Consider the following 22,215-nt stretch of genomic DNA (forward strand, 5'->3'; position numbering starts at 1 on the left):
CATATGAAATTGAATCATCATCTCGCGCTATGTATTTATAAACAGTCGAAAGTATATGATGAAAACCAGTTTGATTATCTAATATTGGTATTGAATATAATTGATACAAGGTGAAGATTTCGGAATCAACTAACGGGATTTAGAGAATGAAAACAATTTTTGAATCAAGCTGATAAGCTTGTAGTTTTATTATGTCAATATACTAAGCTATATTTGACATACAAGAGGCAATACGTTATTTTGTAATGACTGTGAGATTTATTTTAATGCGTCCATGGGCGCATAATAGAACTATGTAAAATTTGCAGGCGAGAGAATGTGTTAGAATTTAGTATATCATTTAAATAATTTTCTAAAAATACGTAGCTTTCCATTAAGGACTCACATAAATCTAGTATTTGTACTTGTGCTTGGTAAAAGGAGATGTCCAGAAGTGTAGTCTCGATAGTTTTTAAGTCTTTGTTAAAAGTCCTATTCTTTTATTTATTTATCCTATTTATACATTTATTAAAGTATTCGCCGTCAGAAGCATCTAAATTTCCAGTAATAGATTTCCATATTGTTCCAATACCATTTACTAAACCGCGCTTTAGGCGTTTTTTATAAGGTACTGTGTCAGAGGTTATTTCTTTATATTTTAAGTTAACGTAGTTTGAGATTTGTTTTAGCAGACTAACATGTGTCTGTACTTCGGCTTAAAACGCAAGTTTTCTCGGTGTATCCACGTAAATAAATTTTTCTAATAGGTTTTCTAAAATTCTGTCATTGTTGGATATTGTAGTTTTGATAGGGAATAATTCTTTGTAAACAAGTAAAGTTCCTTTGTCGTTAGATATTCGTATAGTTCCTTTTTCATGAAAAAATATTCCAATTGTGTTATTAATGGGAGTGAGGAGAATTTGGGATTGGACGATACAAAGGAGTCCATAGAATCTGCAAAAGAAAATTATTCAAAATAATAGGTAGGTAGTTCGAGATTATTTTCGACACAATATATTTTTGATTCATCGAATTGATATGATCTTTATTTGCAATAAGTACAAGAAACAGATGTGATATTACTCGTTCGGGATCAAACGGTAATGATATAATAAAATATTTTCGATCTTTTACAGTTTTGCTGTGTACAATACTAATTCTTCGGTTACTATATTCCATGTTTTCTTCGAATATGTCATTCATTATTTTCTGGTGAAGTTCTTCAAGTTTATTTTGACAAAAAAAAGTAACAATGTTTTTGTTGGATTTGTCTAATAAGTTAGTATTCGATGTTTCAATTTTAGAATAATCGATTATTGACTTAGTTCTATACAGTTCGATAAACTTGTCAAGTTCTTCAGACATTTTTTCTATATTTTCTTCATCGTCGTCTTAGTTTTCTTGAGTTTCCGTGTCATCTTCATTCGATGCATGTAATGAGATTTTTGATTGAAAGTTTGCACATTCCTTGAAATATTTTTTCTTAAGAGAGAATCTGCATTTCTGTTTATTTTTCCTGCACGATATTCTATTTTATAATTGTATTCTTCGAGTTTTAGGCGCCAAAGCGCTAATCGGCTTCCGGGATCTTTTATCGAGAAACCATGTAAGGGGTCGATGATCGGTAATAAGGGTGAATTTTCGGCCAAAAAGATACGGTCTAAAATGTTCGACTGCCCATACGATAGCTAATAATTTTCTCTCTATAGTCGAATGTTTTGTTTCGGCACCGCCTAATGTTCTGGAGGCATAAGCTATGGGTAAATCTTTTCCAATAAGGCCTTGTTATAGAACGGCTCCAATCGCAAATGCACTAGCATCAGTTTTTAGTAAAAATGGTGCCTCAAAATTCGGATATATAAATATTGGATCTGATGTTAAAATATTTTTAAAGGTAAAGGCTTCTTTCATTCAGAATTAAAAATAAAATGTACGTCTTTTTGAAGTAGTTTCCTAAGTGGTTTAGAAATTTTGGCAAAATTTGGAATAAATCTTCTGTAGTAACCGGCTAAGCCTAAGAATGATTTTATTTCTTTGGTGTTCTTTGGTTCCGGGAACTTTTTGATGCCAGATATTTTAGCTAGATTTGTTTTTACACCATTTTCTGTTACAAGGTGGCCCAAATATGCCACTTCTTTTCTTAAAAATTCGCATTTGTCTGGCTGTATTTTTAAATTTGCTTTTCGTAACCTTCTAAAATTTTCTGTTAGTCGTAACATGTGATCATGGATAGTGGGTGAGTAGATAATTATGCCATCCATATACACTAAGCATCTTTCGTTTTGTATTTTTAAGAGGATGTTGTCCATTACTTTTTGGAAAGTAGATGGATCATTAGTCCGAATGGCATGCGGACAAATTCGTAATGTCCATTTTGGACGGAAAAGGCCGTTTTCTGGATGTCTTGTGGCTCGATTTCAATCTGGTGAAATCCAGACGCTAAATCTAGTGTTGTGAAGGATTGGCATCTTCCTAGTTGGTCCAATAGTTCTGAAATTTTTGGTAGAGGAGAGCGGTCTTGTACTGTGAGTTCGTTAAGCTTTCGATAATCAATAACAACTCGCCATTTTTGTTTTCCTGACGCATCTAATTTCTTCGGTACAACCCAGACTGGGCGCGACCAGGGCGAAATACTTTTTTGGATTATTATTCCTCCTTCTAACATTTTATTAATTTGCGCCTTTACCTCTTCCTTATGTATTTGAGGATATCTATAGGATTTAGTGAAGAAAGGTTTAGCGTTGTTTGTTTCGATTTTGTGCTTGATTTCGTTTGTGAAAGTCAATTTGTCGCCTTCCACATAAAATATATTTGCAGATTCAGTACAGATGTCTAGAATTAGTTCTTGTTCTTAGCAATTTAGATGATCGGTTCTTAGTTGTTCTTTAATTATTCGTGTTCTATCTACTACGTGTTCTTCAAAATCATTTCTGTTGTAGGATAGGATTGTCTCCGAATTTTTGAAAAGTTCAATTGAAATGTCTGAAAATTCGATTGTCTTCGGCATAGCATTAGCATTTAGGACGGATGTTAAGAATTCTCCATTTTCGTGAACATGGACTAATGCATAAGGTAATCTAACTTTTTCTAGTTCTTGAGCTGATAATATGGCATCTCTATTTGATAAGTTACATTTTAGTCTGCATATTTGTTCGATCCGGCTGTCAATGGTAATTCTGTTTTTTCCTATTATTCATTTTCTCTCCGGTCTTTCAAGATTTTTGTCTTGATCTTGGTTTTTTACGATAGTGTATTTTTCATTTATAGGTTTTGGTATTTTAAATTTGATTGTTGTTTAGCATCTGATTTATTTTTTATTTTAGATTTGTATTGTCTTGTTTCTGTTGGGTGTGTCGGTGATTTGTCTTTAGGAGGTGTGTTTGTGTCGTGTCCTACTTTGTGAAGGGTAAAGGTTTTAAAATTTGTATGCAACTGTCGGGATTTTAGATCTATTACACATTCATAATGATCTAGGAAGTCTAGGCCTATTATGACATCGAAATCAATGTCTAAATTGAAAATAAAGACTTTGTGGGGATTATCGTTAGTGAAGGGAATAAGGACAGAGTCTGTTATTAACAATTTTTGATCGGTTATACCTCGAATTTGAACGTTTTCAGGAAATCTATTATGATAATTGCGCGCTGTGTTTTCTTTGAAAACAGTGACTCCAGCCACCGTGTCGATTAAGAATTTAAAAGTGTTAGAAGCATCATTAATATAATATAAATTTTTGGAACCCATTGTATGAAATGGGCTTACAGGGATGTCTGTTCGGTAAAGTTGAGGTCCGGATGAAAGTTGTCCAAGTTGAGTGCTTGTATTTGTTGTGGGATATTCGCAATATCCGTTGAATGGTTCGTATGATTGAGAGATTTATTTGGATTCTGAAGTGAAAGAAAATCCTGAGAATTTTCTATGTCAAGTATGTTATTGGTTTCGTAAAAGTTATCGGTTTGTGGATTATTTTCTGTATAATAATCTGCTTCATAGTTATCAGTATAGCAATTATTCTCTAAAACGAATAATTATAACACACCGCGTATAATTAAAGTGTTTATACCGCAATCCGGAAATGTCAAACGTGCATTACAGTATCTTTGGAACTTATATTTTACCGGCCGACGCGGAAACATTTCCGATGCTCTTCATTCGGTATCTTGAAAAGTTCTCATTCTGAATACAAAATCTATTGTGACATTATTTATGATGCTGCTCACAACCCGGCCTATTTATTTCCGAAGCTTCTCGGCGTTACGAGAAAAGGCCAGACCTTACCAGGGCGTTCGAGGCGAGCGCTGCCGAAGTATATATAAAGAACCGAAATTCGTCCTCAGGCCAGTCAGTTACTAATTTCGACGCGATATTATATTGTTACGTTTTTGTGAACGGGTTTGAAATGTATTTTTAAAGTAGATAAATAAATGTTTGCAAATGAATTAAATAAGTTAGTATGTAAGTGTAAAATAAATTAGATATATTGTTGTAAAATTAAGTGTTAAATTGTAAGTGTTATAAATTAAACAATTTCAAGTAAATCTTTTATTTATTTAATAATAATTAAAAGTCAATTCGCGTAATAGTTCACAAATAAATAAATCAGTACAGTAATAACCCAACAAATGGGTCAGAACTGGATAAAAAAATAAATAAGTAATATAAGCTCGGTTTAATACAGTGTGGAATCTTTAATAATAACTAAATATAAATCGTAATAAATAAAGAGTGTGACCATGTCTTCACAGTGTAAGCCGAAACTTTATGATCTGCGCCTTACGGAGCTCAGAACAGAACTGGAAAATCGTGAGCTCGACGCAGCGGGGAAAAAGGCTGATCTAGTGGTTCGTCTGAAGATCGCACTACAGGAAGAGGGTCATGATCCAGAAAGCTATGTGTTTGAGGACAGGCAAACTGCTTTAATTTCGTCAATTTCTAAAGAGATTTCTCAAGTTTCTACAGACATTACATCATTAGAGAAAAAGGTTTCTAGTGAAATCTCCCAAGTTTCGACAGACATTACGTCGTTAGAGAGCAAAGTTTCTAGTGAAATCTCCCAAGTTTCCTCGGATGTTTTGAAAGTTTCTACAGACATTATATCGTTAGAGTACAAAGTTTCGAAAGTTTCGGGTGATATTTCATCCCTTGAAAACAAGATGACTAACGAAATCTCTAAAGTCACTTCGGATTTTGACGACAAGATATCGTCCATAAAATCTACTTTTGAAGAAAAGATTAAGGAAATAGAAAAGAAAATGGAGGAAACGGAAAAAGTAGACAAAGGTATGGAACCCATCTTAACAGACATTCAAAATTATGAAACCAAATCCAAATTGGAGCCACAGTCGATAGTTGAAGGGAGTGTGAGTCTTGCTCGTGTTAAGGTGCCAAATTTCGACGGAAAGTCATCATGGAACAACTACATGAAACAGTTCGAATCGGCGGCGAGAGCGAACGGATGGTCCGAAAAAGAAAAGGCTGTAAACCTCACTATTGCTCTTCGAGGCGACGCTTTGGATGTCCTCCAGACCATAGCCGTAGAGGAGACAGATAACTTCGAGCAGCTTAAAAAGAGACTGAATATGCGATACGGGCACGAACATTTAGAGCATGTCTATCAGTCGCAGTTTAAAAATCGAAGACAAAATAAAGATGAAGCTCTTCAAGAATACGAGGTCGATATTGCCAGGTTAGTACGGTATGCATATCCAACAGCTCCCGAAGACATGATGGAAAAGTTGGCTGTTCAAACATTCATTGATGGCCTTCGTGATCATGGAATGCAAAGAACACTGCGGTTAGCTCGTCACAAGACGCTGGTCGATGTCTTGTCTGCCGCCCTCGAATACGAATCAGCTACCCAGGCCTCTGGCGGGTACAGTAAAGTTAGGACTGTGAAAGATGAAGAGGATGAAGATAAACTGGACCAGATTGTCAATATGATAAAGGGCATTTCATACAAGAAAACGAAGACCATAAGGTGCTGGAATTGTGGTGAAATGGGACACGTACGGAGTTCATGTAAGTACCCTAGGTACAATAACAATCAAGAGACTCACCAGCAGGAAAACTAGAACGGGTCGGCCTTAGGGGGGCAGCTTTGACCCGCAACTTTTCCAATGACCCTCTCATACTAATAGCTTCTTTGAAATGTCGCGAAGATAGTGTATATGTAGATGGAGAAATAAATGGTAAAAAGTATACATTGTTGGTGGATACCGGAGCGACCAGGACCATTATACGACCGTCAGTTATAAACAGCCGTAAGAAACTCTTACCAACGAGGTTGCGACTGCGGACTGCCACAGGTGAAAATGCCAACACCCACGGAGAAATCCAGATACAATTAGGGATTGGAGTAGAAAAGTTCGTCCATACTGTCATAGTTGCAGACATCGAAGAAGATGTTATATTAGGAATGGACGTAATAAATTTGCATGGATTTCAATTGGATTTTAAGAATAGGGTAATCAAAGTGGGCAACGAGGAGGTATTTCTTCATCCACATGATGACAGCACTGTGCTAGCAGCCATTAAAGAAGATACAGTTGTGCCTGCGAGGAGTGAAACGATCATCGTAGCGCGGCTACAGGGAATTGTAGAAGAAGGAACACCTGTTATGATGGAGCCATGGAACCACGACGAGGAGGTTGGCCGAGGAATCATAATTGGAAAGGAATTGGTTACTTCTGCTAAAGAAATTCCCGTGAGATTGATTAATGTCAATGACTACCCGGTGACCATCAAGAAGGAGACAAAAGTAGGAACTTGTGTACCCGTGACGTCCATAATCCGGCAGACAACAACATCAGATAATTCCAACGACAAGTTCGACAAAATGGTTGCAGTTGCAGGCCAATCTCTAAATCAAGTGGAGAAAAGGAAATTAAGGGAATTTCTTCGGCAATATCGTGACATATTCGTACCGAAAGGAGGAAAGACAGGAAGAACGACAGTTGTCAAACATAAAATTGACACTGGTACCGCTAGGCCAATTCGTCAAACAGCTCGACGATTACCACAGGCGAAGAGAGAGGAAGCTGAAAAGATTGTTCAAGAAATGAGGAAAGACGGGGTGATAGAACCTTTTACGAGCCCATGGGTCTCTCCGGTGGTCCTGATCAAGAAGAAAGATGGAACTACGAGGTTCTGTGTGGACTACCGTTTGTTGAATAATGTTACCAAGAAAGATAGTTATCCTCTGCCTCGGATCGACGACACGTTGGACACATTGGCTGGAAGTAAATTGTTTTCTACGTTGGACTTGAAGTCTGGATATTGGCAGGTAGAAATGGATCCAGTGGACAAGGAGAAGACGGCCTTCACGACAGGATCTGGATTATGGGAATTCAACGTTATGCCGTTTGGACTCTGTAATGCTCCTGCGACATTTGAGAGGCTTATGGAAAATGTGTTGAGAGGGTTATCTTGGAAAACGTGCCTGGTGTATTTAGACGACATAATCGTTTTGGGGGAGACGTTTGAAGACCACCTGAAGAATTTAGAAGACGTTTTTAATCGACTTAAATCTGCCCAGTTAATGTTAAACCCCAAGAAATGCCAGCTATTTCAAAGTAAAGTCAATTATTTAGGTCATATAGTCAGCAAAGAAGGAGTGGCCGTGGATAAAAAAAAATCGATTCCATTAAGGAATGGCCTGAACCAACTGATAAACATCAAGTGAGAAGTTTTCTGGGACTATGTACATACTACCGGAGATTCATTAAGAAGTTTGCAGATATTGCTAAGCCATTAACGCGACTTACAGAGAAAGCAAGGGATTATTGCTGGGATGGAGACTGCCAAACGGCCTTTGAAACTTTGAAGAGGCATTTAATTAGAGCGCTAATATTAGGGTATCCACTGCCCGAAGGAGAGTTCATCTTAGATACGGATGCAAGTAATGTGGGAATTGGAGGAGTGCTGTCGCAGATTCAAGGAGGACAGGAACAAGTCCTTGGATATTTTAGTAAAGTGCTTTCAAAACCTGAACGAAATTATTGCGTCACGAGAAGAGAACTTCTAGCAGTAGTAAAATCAGTGGAACACTTCTATCAATACCTCTACGGAAGGAAGTTTCTAATCCGAACCGACCATGCCGCCCTTAAATGGTTAATGCAGTTTAAGAATCCAGAGGGTCAGATAGCCAGATGGATTGAACGACTTCAAGAATATGATTTCAAGATCGAGCATCGGGCCGGAGTTAGCCACAGGAACGCTGATTCTCTATCTAAAAGACCGTGTCCAGCAGAATGTTCCTATTGCAACAAAACAAAGTCAAAGGAAGCAGCAGTACTAAGAACAACAGTGGTCAACGACGAGTGGACGCCTACCAAGATAAAGGAAGAACAAGAAAAAGATCCAGTTTTACAGAAGATTCGAAAATGGAAAGAAGAAAATCGTCGACCATCTTGGCAAGAAATATCAAGCCTAGGCTCAGTAGTTAAGACGTATTGGGCCCAGTGGGACTCATTTATCTTGGAAGACAGCTTGCTTAAACGAGTAATAGAAAATGATGATGGTTCAGTGAGGAGAACACAGTTGGTGATTCCAAAGAGCAGAGTAGCCGAAGTACTTCGTCAGTTACACGACAGTCCATCAGGAGGGCATTTTGGTGTAAAGAAGACCCTTCAGAGAATTCAGGAACGATTTTATTGGATGAATAGTTCCGACGATGTGAAGGACTGGTGTAAGAAATGTACTACCTGTGCTACAAGTAACGGACCCTGCCGGAAAAGAAAGGCTCCTATGAGACAGTACAATGTTGGAAGTCCGTTTGAAAGAATAGCTTTGGATATTGCCGGGCCATTTCCAGAAAGTGACAATGGATGCAAATACATGTTGGTGGTAATGGATTACTTCACGAAGTGGGTGGAGATCTACGCAATTCCAGACCAGAAGGCCGCCACTATTGCAGATGTGTTAATCAAAGACTGCATCAGCCGATTTGGAGTACCTCTGGAGATCCATAGTGACCAAGGAAGGAACTTTGAGAGCGATCTATTTCAAGGAATCTGTGATAAACTAGGCATGAAGAAGACAAGAACCACGGCCTATCACCCGCAATCGGATGGAATGGTGGAGCGTATGAATAGGACAGTATTTGACAAAGATGGTGTCCAATCATCAACGAGACGGACCAGTACCTTCCGTTCTTCGCAATGGCCTATAGATCTGCTGTTAATGAATCAACTGGCCAAACACCAGCAAAAGTCCTATTTGGACGTGAGATGCGTCTACCCTGTGATCTAGAGTTTGGATGTCGACCTGGAGAAGATGTTGCTGGTGAGGATTACGTGAATGAATTACGAAGAAGAATGGACGATATACATGAGTTGGTCCGTTCTAATCTTCAGATAGCTAGCGACCGAATGAAGAAACGATACGATACCCAAGCCGAGAAGGGATATTTCAAGGAGAACGACAAAGTCTGGCTTTATAATCCAAAGAAGAGAACAGGTTGTTCTCCCAAGTTGCAGCAGTTCTGGGAAGGTCTGTACCTCATTGTCAAGAAAATTAATGACGTTATCTACCGAATAAGCAAGATTCCTAGGGGAAAGCCAATGATAGTCCACCATAACCGGTTGGCGCCGTACGAGGGAGACCACGACGTAGATGAAGAAGTGGAAGTAAACCAAGTTCGAGAGATGCCTGACCTCACGTTTGAGGAGTTCATGGGGGCCTATGGAGGTACCGGTAAAGCGAGACATGGTGTTACCACTGAAGAAAAGCGAGATCTACTCGCACTTCCCGATGACTATTCACTGGCCCATACCATCCCGGCCAGTATCAAAGACGCACGAGGGTTGGCATCCGCCTTCCGAAGGAAGTTTGGTCGAGTTGCAGAACTTCAATGCCAACTGCCCGCTCCTGGCAAAGCATTGAAACTCCAAGATGCATCACGTTACCTATTCTATCTGGTAACAAAAGACACTGTCCATGACCAACCTACCTACCAAGATGTATGGGATGCATTAATTCAATTGAGAGAGCACGTGTTAGAGTCCGACGTGCAAAAGTTAGCCATGCCAAAGTTATAATGCAGCCAATTAGACTGGAGAGTTATCCGAAATATGGTGGAAGAAATTTTCCAAGACACCGAGGTCCAGGTGTTAGTCTGTTGCAATCCGCATAGTTACTGGTGCGGAGCGAAGACCGTTCCCTGTCACTTTTTTACAACTGGGAGTTGTAAAAGAGGGTCCAGTTGCAGATACCAGCATCCAGTTCGAGTCCCGCCAAGGTTCCAGGAGGAACGATCTTTTAAGGAGGGGGCAATGTGACATTATTTATGATGCTGCTCACAACCCGGCCTATTTATTTCCGAAGCTTCTAGGCGTTACGAGAAAAGGCCAGACCTTACCAGGGCGTTCGAGGCGAGCGCTGCCGAAGTATATATAAAGAACCGAAATTCGTCCGCAGGCCAGTCAGTTACTAATTTCGACGCGATATTATATTGTTACGTTTTTGTGAACGGGTTTGAAATGTATTTTTAAAGTAGATAAATAAATGTTTGCAAATGAATTAAATAAGTTAGTATGTAAGTGTAAAATAAATTGTTGTAAAAGTAGGTGTTAAATTGTAAGTGTTATAAATTAAACAATTTCAAGTAAGTCTTTTATTTATTTAATAATAATTAAAAGTCAATTCGCGTAATAGTTCACAAATAAATAAATCAGTACAGTAATAACCCAACACTATTTTCGCTATCTGGTCGAAATTCTCTTTTCAGCGAAACATTCCCAAGGTTTGCCGAAAACGATATGAGCTGATATATCTGTGACGTACTTATTATCAAAACAAACGGATAAGTGGAAGAAGGTTGCTGTGCCCATACTACAAAAATATTTACTACCCAGCGCTTTTAACAATTCTCAATAACTAACGGTTTTACATACAGGGTGCACACAAAACAAGCAACAATTAATATGATATTTAAAATGGTGCGAACATTCTGCATAATAAATCGTTTCGTCAGGGTATCTATTTAAAACAGGTGCCCTTTGGAAATTTGGGTTTCTTTGAATAACGGATTGACGATCTTTAAAGGACGTCTTGTTCTCTCTGCTCGGCTACCAGGGACTTCACTAGGCATCATCAACAAGGATAACGCCCGTGTACATTGCACACTTTGCACATTTGGTAGCGGGGGCCCTGGTGCTTCAATTATGTATGTAAAATGCCAGATCTGAACTGGATTATTCTTTCATGGCGCTCAACCCATCTTGTTTCACATAAACTTGTTAAATTTTGTCCGAGTTTCAGTTTTAAAACTTCAATTCTCTTGGCTGACATGTTAAAAAATTATATTACTGCCTTCATTGTTCCCACTGTATTTCTTATGGACGATACATTAATAGAAGTTAAAATAGTGAAAAATGAATAATCATTTTCAATTTCGTTGCAAAACGAAAATACAGCCGAACCATATTCTAGTCCAATCAGAGAGTGCAGCAAGCACCTCTACCGGTTTCGAAACTTATTAGTCTCTCATCAGGAGGCACATATGCTGATCTCCCTGATCCAACCAAAACAAAACCCCGGCATGCAGTCCCGGATTGCAACGAACGAAATGGCATATATGCCCTAGCGGCAACTGCTAGCAAAGAGACTAAGTTTTCACTCTAATGGCATATAAAACAACATAATGCTATTCTACATCCCACCAGAATGAAAACAATGGGAACCTTCTCTGGTTACACCTCCGAGGCTTCTACAATTTGCAAGCCATACGGATGCTAAGACTAAGGAAGATGAGGGAATTCTACAATTTGCAATTCACGTCCCATCTGCTCAGCGCGGTAAAGTTCCAACGAGAATAGTTCCCTTCGTACTCCAATCAGAGTAAATGTAAATCAAAAATGAATAACCATTTTCAATTTCGTTGCAAAACGAAAATACAGCCGAACCATATTCTAGTCCAATCAGAGAGTGCAGCAAGCACCTCTACCGGTTTCGAAACTTATTAGTCTCTCATCAGGAGGCACATATGCTGATCTCCCTGATCCAACCAAAACAAAACCCCGGCATGCAGTCCCGGATTGCAACGAACGAAATGGCATAGATGCCCTAGCGGCAACCGCTAACAAAAAGACTAAGTTTTCACTCTAATGGCATATAAAACAACATAATGCTATTCTACATCCCACCAGAATGAAAACAATGGGAACCTTCTCTGGTTGTAGAATAGCATTATGTTGTTTTATATGCCATTAGAGTGAAAACTTAGTCTTTTTGCTAGCAATTGCCGCCAGGGCATCTATGCCATTTCGTTCGTTGCATTCCGGGACTGCATGCCGGGGTTTTGTTTTGGTTGAGAGACTAATAAGTTTCGAAACCGGTAGAGGTGCTTGCTGTACTCTCTGGTTGGACTAGAATATGGTTCGGCTGTATTTTCGTTTTGCAACGAAATTGAAAATGGTTATTCATTTTTGATTTACATTTACTCTGATTGGTGTACGAAGGGAACTATTCTCGTTGGAACTTTACCGCGCTGAGCAGATGGGACGTGAATTGCAAATTGTAGAATTCCCTCATCTTCCTTAGTCTCAGCATCCGCATGGCTTGCAAATTGTAGAAGCCTCGGAGGTGTAACCAGAGAAGGTTCCCATTGGTTTCATTCTGGTGGGATGTAGAATAGCATTATGTTGTTTTATATGCCATTAGAGTGAAAACTTAGTCTTTTTGCTAGCAGTTGCCGCTAGGGCATCTATGCCATTTCGTTCGTTGCAATCCGGGACTGCATGCCGGGATTTTGTTTTGGTTGGAGCAGGGAGATCAGCATATGTGCCTCCTGATGAGAGACTAATAAGTTTAGAAACCGGTAGCGGTGCTTGCTGCACTCTCTGATTGGACTAGAATATGGTTCGGCTGTATTTTCGTTATGCAACGAAATTGAAAATGGTTATTCATTTTTGATTTACATTTACTCTGATTGGAGTACGAAGGGAACTATTCTCGTTGGAACTTTACCGCGCTGAGCAGATGGAACGTGAATTGCAAATTGTAGAATTCCCTCATCTTCCTTAGTCTAAGCATCCGTATGGCTTGCAAATTGTAGAAGCCTCGGAGGTGTATCCAGAGAAGGTTCCCATTGTTTTCATTCTGGTGGGATGTAGAATAGCATTATGCTGTTTTATATGCCCTTAGAGTGAAAACTTAGTCTTTCTGTTAAAATAGTTGTTTAAAATTTGATTCAGGTAAGGACATCTAACTGAATTTGTTGCGATCTTTTTTATTTCTGTTACTGCACCGACTGCTTAGAGCTCATTACGTTACAACTGTCAGTACCGATTCCTACAAATTTCGTCGTATCCAAGTGCAGTTCTTTCAACAAGTTTAATACCAAAATAAAAATGTATACCATTTTTATTTAGTTGCAATGCGAAGGAGAAACTGTCTTTTCTTTCACTTAGTTCAGAGAGCGCAAACCAGCACTCTAAATCGACGATTTTCACCTCTTATTAGAGGCATCATCAGAGAGGCATAGTTTTGCTGTTCTCTGCCCTAAGTGAAGACGCCCCACGAGCTAGTCCTCGCATTGCAACTGAAGTTATGGTAGTAGGGGCCTAGTGACATCTGCTAAGTAAAAGTCAAAGTTTTTCATATTTAAAAATATTTTTAAAAGATATTTAATTGAAAAACTTATTGGACCATTTTCCTGGTAACAAATTCATGGCTTCTAAAAATTGCAAGCCAGATGGATCCTGCAATGAAGACAAGAGGGAATTCTAAAATTCTTGTCTTCATTGCTGCATCCATCTGGCTTGCAATTTTTAAAAGCCATGGAGGTGTGACCAGGAAAATGGTCCAATAAGTTTTTCAATTAAATATCTTTTAAAAATATTTTAAAATATTTTTATTAGGATGAAAAACTTTGACATTTATTTAGCAGATGTCGCTACAGACAACAGCAAACCTATACCTCTCTGATCAGGGTCGTCTTAACCATATACGACCCTTGGGTGCAAAACCCATCTTTGCGCCCCCTTTTGTCAGAATATTATATAGGTTATAGGTACGCTAAAATTAAAACTAATTATGCTTTCTTTATTTACATATAGTCGGAAAAATGAAAGACTACCCATGAACGAACATATAAAACACGCTGTATTTTCCTGTCACCATGTCACAAAGAAAATTGCCCAATTTTTTGTATGACACGGTGACAAGAGAATACAGCGTGTTTTATATGTTCGTTCATGGGTATTCTTTCATTTTTCCTACTGTATATATTAAAAAACATGGTTTCAGTATTCAAAAAAGACCAATCTTATTGCATTATAGCATACTTTTTAAAGTATATCAAAGTCAACTTTTCTAGCTTTTAAGTTGTTAAAATTTTTAATGCTTCGTTGATATCTATTTTTACTCGCTTTTCTATACTTATTAAGGCCAGGTTTGATAATCTGTCTTGGTCCATTGTTGAGCGCAGATAATTTTTGATCAAATTATGTTTAGAAAAAGACCTTTCTCCTTCAGCTATTGTTACTGGAAGTGTTAAATATATCCTTAGACATGTAGAAAGATTTGGAAAAACGGAGAGTAAATTATTAGAATATATATAACTTAAAATATCGAGTGGAGTTGTGTCTGTATTTATAAAATATATTGGTAAGAATTTTCTAACTCATGGAATAGATCTTTACTATCTATATCAGATATATTTCCATGCGCTAGTTTATTTGTAAATTTAAAATTTTGGGTGTTTTTTTAAGTTTTCTTCGAAGTTTCTGTAACTCGATATACTTTGTTCCGTATGTTCCGTCAACATTTCTAATCTTTTACTTAATTTTGCAATTGCAATGTCCAATAAATAATAATCAAAATTAACTTTTAACTTTGTTTTGGGTCTAAAAGGGACTCGTTTGCAACCTCGTAATTGAAATGTCTTTTTCGGGATGTAGTTCTTTAGCTTTAGCAATTTATACCGAGTCAATTAATATCTGCTCAAACAACCACAGAGAAACGACACGCCTTTGATTTTTGGTGGCTAAGCCGCCAACGACACTTAAAGCAACCAGACCGACCATCGAAGTAATAGTCAGTGGGCATATCACACAATATAAATTCGTAAATAAAATTAAGCACTTATGTTGACTTTCAATAAATTAATATAGAATATTGCACCGAGCAAAAAGTTGCGTACAGGGCCGGCTTTTGTTGGCATTCTTTATAATAATGGAATTATTTTTGATTTACAAAAGGTTGCAAATATATCGCACAATGCAAAGTAATGATGAAAATCATATTGATTGGAACCATAAATAAAAATACCTTTTTGTTTATCCTGATTTTGGCATTGAAAGACCAATAATAAAATATACCTATTTATTACGGTAGGTGTGGCTTTCACTGATTGTTTTTGGCTTGGGCTGATACAAGATGTAATTTGTTCGTCGAGGTATTTCCTAATAAATTATATTTTTTAATATAGGTTATCGAAAGATAACACAGCCATTGTAACGGCTACAGAAATGTCACAAACTCTGAAAGTTCCAATTCTCTTTGGGTGACAAATGTTCGTTATCGATAACAAGAAACTTTATGTTGAAATCGAATGTCAATATTGTTCTTGTCTTGGAAACCTATCAAAAGTACAGTTTTCCTTTAAAGTCGAATATCGGAGCAAACGAATAAATACCCAAGAAGTACTGTAAGAGTATATTTCTATAAATATAAATATGTAACAATCTAAAAAATAATCAAAAAAGTATTATATGAATCGTTACAATTACACCGATTTGTAACATTACATACACTATACATTCAGTATCATTGTAAATCCAGGATGTCCACCGGTATAAAATGGCGGATTACATATTTTTTCACAACTACTTCAACATGGGTATCAAATGAAAGGGTTTGACTATTAATAAAGAGTTCATTATAGAAAATCCAAAATGGCCGCCAAAAAATGGTGGGTTACATATTATTTAATTTCACAACTACTTCAATATGGGTATCAAATGAAAGGGCTTGACTACTAATAAAGAGTTCATTATAGAAAATCCAAAATGGCCGTCAAAAAATGGTGGGTTAGATATTTAATTTCACAACTACCTCAATATGGATATCAAATGAAGGGGCTTGATTAGTAGAAAAGAGTTCATTATAGAAAATCCAAAATAGCTGCCAACAGAATAGTGGATTACATATTTTCGTTGGCATACTGTTATACCCCCATCTACTGTTTTTTTTTTATTTTTATTGACTTCTAAAAGGCATTTGATCGTAGTAAATATTTTATATTGATTAAGGTTTTAAGAATCATTGGCAAGATTTTCCCAATTATCGCCCCAATTATGTCTCCAACAATTTTTAGTTTGAATAGTATTTTGATTTTGTTTGCGTCGTGTAAATCAGAAATTGTCGTGTATAGAACTCTTTATATATTTTTATTTCGTAAAAATAGGATATCTTGGAATGCGATGACACCCGGACAACATCTGTTTTGACCTGGTTGGCCCTTCGGAGACTTGCGTCTGTTATGAAAAATACATGCACTGACACCAAATTTATTATTTTTATTTTGAAATAGGTATCCTTTGGTTGGCAGAGCGAAGTTTAGTTTTTTATGCATTACGTAGGGGTAATGTATACAAGGAAATGAATCACTTTCTTCGTGATTTATTATCAATAATATTTAATCAAGTCAAATTAAGACTATTAGATACCTAATAACTAATATGTAAAAATTACAAAGCAATAACAATTACCTGCTATTATTCTTAGGAAATCTAAATAAACTTATTTCTCTTCCTGTCGCAGAGGAACATCCGTGAACCACACACGAGTAACCAGACATTTTAACTATTATAATTATTATATAAATGCTCAAACTTGTTAAGTCAAGTATTTACCATACACGCCTACGGACTATCGTAAAACAACCAGAGTGGCAGAATTAGCTGGAATTAGCATGTGTTGGGAACACTTAAAGCAACCAGGTTCGCGCATGCGTCTTCAAAAACGGTACACGTTTTGAGTACGGTCGTGTCATTTCTCTGTGGTTATTGTTCTCTGCTCAAACGCAGTGTCAGTGCGGTTGTTGGTTAAATCTTTACTAACTTGATCAAGCATCTTAACAGCTTCTGAAATAATAATATCGCTCGTATGTAAAGTTTTGCTGACAATATTAACATTTGCTAAAATATTGTACCATGTCACGACAGAGCAGATAGACTTAAAGTTCTTTAATTTTGGCATCAATGAGCTTGCGATTTTTCTTGTGTCATTGTTGTACTTGTCAAAAATTGAGTATAATGCTTCGTAAATGTTCCCCATAATAAAACAAAGTACATATTTTTAATGAGTCAATTCTACTCTTCCATCGTGGACGGCCATAGCTCAGCGGCATGAGGGGCATCATTTAGCACTAAATTAAGACTCTGAGCCGTATAAGGAACATAAATCGCACGAGGATTCATGTCTTAAAGATTTTTTTTGAAGGCCAATATTTTTTCTCTCATATTTGCCCCATTATCATACCCTTGGCCTCGTAAATCATCTAAATCAATATTCATTAATTTCAAAAATTCTAACAAATAATATAATTTGCTAATCCTTGTCCGGTAATAGTATCAGTAACCAGTAAAAAACCTAGAAAATGCTCTCTAACTTCGGCAAGGTTTGTTGACGAATTGAGATAAACGAATCTAACAACAATAGTAAGTTGTTGTTCCTTGTGTGGAATATCAGGTGTGCAATCTAAAATTATGGAATAATATTTAGATTGTTTTAAAAAATCAACAATAATTGTGCATTTTCACCAATTACACTTATCAATTCATTTTGAATATTATGTGCCCAAGATAATGAGGCATACGATGCTGAACACTTTGAATTCGTGCAATGTGTTCTGATAGGGTATTATCAAAATTGGAAATACATTTTATTAATTTTAAAAATTTACTGTTATCCGATTCATGCAACCTTTGACTGGTTCCTCCTAATGGTAAATGTTGTCGTGCTAAAAATGTTATTATTTCGATAATTGTTCTTTCTAAAACCGCCTTCCACCTTTTTCTTTCGCGTTCAATTGCTGCTTGATTGACAGAGTCTATGGTATGACGTTCTAGTAAGTCTTTTTTTAGATCTACAAATTTTTTTTTATAGAAATTAGGTGACCACAACCATAGGCGTAACCAGGATGATCCTAAGGGGGGGTTACAACTACTGGAAAGGGGGGGGTTACAACTACTGGAAGGTCTCTGAGGGGTATGGTGTTAAGCGTATAGAGGTTAAAGTCGATCCCAATGGTGGGGTTAAAACCCCCCAAAACCCCCCTGGTTACGCCTATGACCACAACTTTTCTCGTGTCTTTCTAAAAACGTACTGAACGTCTTTCTTGTCGCAAATGTAATGAAGAAAGTTAGGTTTTTGAAAATCAGCATTTATATTTTCCTATGATAAAAGATGATCCCCGATACCGCCATCTCTAAAAAATACCGACTATATCGTAGCTAATAATAATACAATAGATATGCATAGCTCCCCAAACGTCAATTACACTTTTGTCGGCACAATCGGATACACTGATAATTTTTACAAGATGGTGATTCATTGTCACTCGACAATCAATATTGGTCAAAATAACCACCTTTTTGAAATTATTGTCGGAATAATCTAAATGGGTTTCATATTTCATTTGCATATCGTAGGTGTAGTAAGCATAACCTTTGTAAAAAATACCGAAAATGCACTTATATGTTTTTGTTGTACTTACGTAGTTTTTTTAAGGACAAAAAGTGCAAGTTTGAGCCTAGCAAGTGTTCGGCTTGCGCCCCTTGGACTTGGCGCCCGGGTACTTCGCACCCCTTGCACCCCCGGGTTGAGACGGCCCTGTCTCTGATGATACCTCTAATAAGAGGCGAAAATCGCCGATTTAGGATACAAATTAGAATTATTTTTATGTTCTAATAAGCGTCAATGAACTTGACAAAGTCTTCACGAATGTTGTTATTGTGTATGTAGGGCACTGGCGAAGCATCCATGTAACCACTGTTACCATTGGTAACAGTTAAAAATCTTGCAAATATACATTTTATGACGATGAATAATTCTATTTACCAATATCTTTACCAATAGAAATACATTAACAATGAATAACCATTTTCAATTTCGTTGCAACACGAAACTATAGCCGCATCATTATTCCAGTTCAATCAGAGAGTGCAGCAAGCACCTCCACCGGTTTCGAAACTTATTAGTCTCTCATCAGGAGGCACATATGCTGCTCTCTCTGACCCAACTAGGACAAACCCCGGCGTGCAGTCACGGATTGCAACGAACGAAATGGCAGGGATGCCCTAGCGGCAACTGCTATCAAAAAACTACGTTTTCAATCTAATAGCACATAAAACAACATCCAAAAATGTCATTCTACATCCTACCAGACTGAAAACAATGGGAACCTTCTCTGGTAACACCTCCGAGGCTTCTACAATTTGCAAGCCATAACGGATGCTGAGACTCAGGAAGATGAGGGAATTTTACAATTTATAATTCACGTCCCATCTGCTCAGCGCGGTAAAGTTCCAACGAGAATGGTTCCCTTCGTACTCCAATGGGAGTAAACATAAATCAACAATGAATAACCATTTTCAATTTCGTTGCAACACGAAACTACAGCCGCATCATTTTTCCAGTTCAATCAAAGAGTGCAGCAAGCACCTCCACCGGTTTCGAAACTTATTAATCTCTCATCAGGAGGCACATATGCTGCTCTCTCTGACCCAACTAGGACAAACCCCGGCGTGCAGTCACGGATTGCAACGAACGAAATAGCAGGGATGCCCTAGCGGCAACTGCTATCAAAAAACTAAGTTTTAAATCTAATAGCACATAAAACAACATCCACATAGCGAAGGTTCTAAGTGCCACCAAAGTGGTTAAGAAACATTGAATAACAACAGGCGTATTTTGCCCCCTTATTTTGTATTTATTGCTATATTTCAGAAAAGGTAATACCTTAAGACATTTTTGACCAATCGTATATCATACAAAATTCAATTATCTTTATTTTATTTCTCAACAACTTTGTTCCAAAACGAAGCGTTTTAAAGTTACAGTAGAACCTCGATTATCCGTCAGGGCACCGGAACAAGAGTATGACGGATAATCGAAAAGACGGTTAACAGATAAAAAAAGTTAAAAATTGATAATACAACTCTCAAATTTTATTTGTATGTTTTGTTTGATAATATAAGAGGAACTGAAATCTTTGTTTGCTTTACTGATGCTTCACATTTTGCAAGGGCTGAATCGATCGCAAGCATCATCGACATCGCCACCGTCAAATTCCTAGTTTGTGTCAGCTTCTGAACCTATTTCGTCAGCCTCTGTTTTGCCATGTCAACGATTTCATCAACTGTCAGCAATCGATAGCCGTTTGCGTCCTCATCACACATTACTTAACCATTCATTTATGTCATCTTTAGGCAACGAAAACAAAACAGTTGATTCAGCCATAACTTCATTTTATGGTTTTACCGCATTGTACATTTCAGCGAATTTCGTTTGGCTTATCGCAATGCAAAAAAATGAATTGATGACTCAAATTTTTTCTTATGTACTCAATACAACTTACGCTCGGACCCTGACGGTTAACAGAGGTGACGGTTAATGGAGAGACGGATAATCGAGGTTCCACTGTATAAGCAAAGAAAGCATAAAAAAGTCGATGTTTTTCGAAATTTTTAAATATTGTAATTTTTTTATTAATGTTCCGGGCATATTTGAGAAGGAGCATAAGTCAATTATTATTTCTGAAGGTGTCACAAAACTTTATCTGCAAAAATCCGAATGCCACCTCTCACATCCAAAAATACACGTTTCTTTACAGATTCTTCCTGGTCTAAATGATTTTATTGATTCGTTTGTATTATATTGGATTTGTTTTATGTTTTAGTCTTACGTCCATGATCTTTTGCGTTACCCATTCTTGTTTTCTATTGTTTTTCGTGAATCCGATGTGTTCTTGTATCTTTGTTATTTTCGTTTTTAAAGCAGTCCATGTTTCTTCAACGTCTGTCTGTACTAAGTTCTCTATCGTTTCTATTTCTTTCTCAACCTTGATACTTATTTCTTTTTTCCTTTCAAGGTTCGTCAGTTGTGAGATATCTACTTTTCTGGTCACTTTTCCTTTTTAGCTTTTAGAAATATTTTTAGTTTAAAATTATGACTGGATTATGATCACTATACAGCGATGAGCGCGCTAATAACCGGCAAAATAACGCAAAAGATGGAAACCATAATACATTGTGAAGTAAAAAGAGACGAAACTAGTAGAGGTGGAAATTATCGATATAAACGTATAAATTAACATTAATTTACATAGTTTCCCACCTTTAGACGTATCGAAGGAGTATGACAAACTGTCACTGTGACACCAGAATTTTATAAAATACTACTGCCACAGACATCTAAAGGTGGGAAACTATGTAATGCAATGTTAATTTATTCGTTTATATCGATAATTTCCATCTCCACTAGTTTCATCTATTTTTATTTCACAGTGTATAATGTTTTCCATATTTTGCGTTATTTTGCCGGTTATTAGCGCGCTCATCACTTTATGCGTCAGCTCCAGGCTATATTTTTGTAATTTTATGTACTTCTTAAAATTCTTATCGAGCAAGATGAAGTAAATTTGATTCCTAACAATTCTATCTTCTCTGGCTGCAAGTGATTTCCAAGCGTACAGCCTTCTAGGATGTTGTATCAAGGTGTTGGCTATTAACACATTCACGTGCATGACTGCATATGCAGACACTCACTCCATAAGAAGACGTGTCTATTTGTGAAGCGTGTCTGTGAATGTGTTAGTTAATAGGTTGTTCTCTAAGCAGAATTGTGCAAGTTTCTCTCCCCTTTTGTTGCTGGTACATACCAAGACCTAAGGGCAATATACCTTCGTTTTCTTTGGGCCGGCCTCTCAAAGCCGATATGCTTGCTTGCCATATGTTTTCTAGAGAGTTTGTAGACTCTTAAATTAGTAGGGATTTCGTATTTAGTGATCTATATTACTATTTGCAAGTGAGAAAAATTCTTTATAGATAATTAAATAAAGCAAATTTTGCTCATACGGTTGCATTAAAGATATACAGGGTGTTAGTAAATAAGTATGAAATACTTTCAGGAGTAATTCTACATGACAAAATAATGACCGTTTGCTCTCTAAACGTATGTACGCAAATGCTTCGTTTCCGAGATATGGGGCGTTGAAATTTTTATTTTAAA

Source organism: Diabrotica virgifera, chromosome 1, assembly GCF_917563875.1.
Source record: "Diabrotica virgifera virgifera chromosome 1, PGI_DIABVI_V3a".
Lineage (NCBI taxonomy): Eukaryota > Metazoa > Arthropoda > Insecta > Coleoptera > Chrysomelidae > Diabrotica > Diabrotica virgifera.